Below are 2016 nucleotides of genomic sequence, written 5' to 3'. Positions count from 1 at the left end.
ATCTCAACGACGTTTGCAGTAGCATGGACTATCAGCTCGGAGACCATGGCTGCGGTTACCCTTGACGCTGCATCACAGTCAGAAGTGCCTGCGATGGTGTACTCAACGACGAACCTGGGTGCACGAATGGGAAAAGGTCATTTTTTCGGATGAATTCAGGTTCTGTTTACAGCATCATGACGGTCGTATCCGTGTTTGGCGACATCGCGCTGAACGCACATTGGAAGCGTGTATTCGTCAGCGCCATGCTGGCGTATCACCCGGCGTGATGGTATGGGATGCCATTGGTTACACGTCTCGGTCACCTCTTGTTCGTATTGACGGCACCTGAACAGTGGACGTTATATTTCAGATGTGTTACGGCCCGTGGCTCTACTCTTCATTCGACCCTGCGAAACCCTACATTTCAGCAGGATAATGGACGTCCGCATGTTGCAGGTCCTGTACGGGCCTTTCTGGATACAGGAAATGTTCGACTGCTGCCCTGGCCAGCACATTCTCCAGATCTCTCACCAACTGAAAACGTCTGGTCAATGGTGGCCGAGCAACTGGCTCGTCACAATACGCCAGTCACTACTCTTGAGGAACTGTGGTATCGTGTTGAAGCTGCATGGGCAGGTGGACCTGTACACGCCATCCAAGCTCTGCTTGACTGAATGGCCAGGCGTATCAAGGCCAGAGGTGGTTGTTCTGCGTACTGATTTCTCAGGATCTATGCACACAAATTGCGTGAAAATGTAACCAGACGTTAGTTCTAGTGTAATATATTTGTCCAATGAGTACCCGTTTATCATCTGCATTTCTTCTTTGTGTAGCAATTTTAATGGCCAGTCGTGTATGCTACTCAGATTTGGAGTAATTCTGAAGAATGGTTCTCTTTCTACAGCGTCCTGAAACTAGAACTCTAGCTATGGACGCCGTGTATATCTCAGCCCAGCGACCTGCCTCGCGGCTCACCTGATCTCCTAATCGACCCAGACAGCAGCAATGTCCCCATCAGCAGCAGCAGCAACTACTGAGCGGGCAGTTCGGCCTTCCTGTCCGCTAACAGCATTGCACGTGGCGGCCGACTGCTCTGGGCTAATCGGCTTGGTGGACGCGCAGCCCATTAATTCGGTTTCTCCGAAACGGAGGCCGCGCCCCGCCGTCGAGACTTCGGCGGTAATGAACGCTTTGCCGGCTTAGGGGTTCGGTAAGGCTGCAGCCGTGGGACGCGGGGTGCGTGGCGGGGCATGCTTTTCGCGGAAGCGTCCTCCAGCCGGAAATTGCTCGGCGGCTGGCGGCGGAAGTGGTCAGCTGCGTAGAGGGGCGACACGAGAGGGCACCTCGTCACAGCCGCCTGCCGGAAGGAGAAAAAGGGCCGGTGGGCGCCGCTGATCGATCTATCGCTCCCGTCACCTCTCTGCAATAACAGTTCCAATCTACTGGGCACTTCTAGAGGAAGGTCGTTCAACAAACGGCTTCTCAGAAAAAAATCCGATTTCAGCATTTTGGATCGACAGTGGAGGTGACAAGACGCACTTATCTTACGTGAGAAATGAGTATAGCCAGGACAATTTTCACGGTAGCACGCGCTTGATATTAGTCCATAATTTCGTATCGCTTTGCTTTTCATGTGGTGTTTCGGTTGCCATAGGTTCTTTTATTTACTAGACATTTTTTATTTACAGTTCGCTGTTGCTAGTTGATTTTAAATACTGTCATTTTGTCGTTTGGAGATAGTGCGTCAAGCTGTGGACGCTAGGAAATGGAGTGTCAGGTGGGGAAATCGCAACATTTCCAGTACAATCTGCTATTTGAGTTCAATGTAGGGGAGATAGCATCGCAGAAGCGGAGGCAGGCAGAAACATTCTAGCCGTGTATGGAGGTATTGCAGGTGGACAGAGCACCGAAATAAAATATTTTTCTCGTTTCAAGGACGGTCACATTGACGTTAGTGACTTTCCACGTTCAGAAAGACCTTCGGGTTACGATGAGGATCGTTTGAAGTAATTAATCCATAATGATCCAAGTCAG

Source organism: Schistocerca gregaria, chromosome 8, assembly GCF_023897955.1.
Source record: "Schistocerca gregaria isolate iqSchGreg1 chromosome 8, iqSchGreg1.2, whole genome shotgun sequence".
Classification (NCBI taxonomy): domain Eukaryota; kingdom Metazoa; phylum Arthropoda; class Insecta; order Orthoptera; family Acrididae; genus Schistocerca; species Schistocerca gregaria.
The sequence above is the reverse complement of the archived record's forward strand: the minus strand, read 5'-3'. Positions refer to the sequence as shown.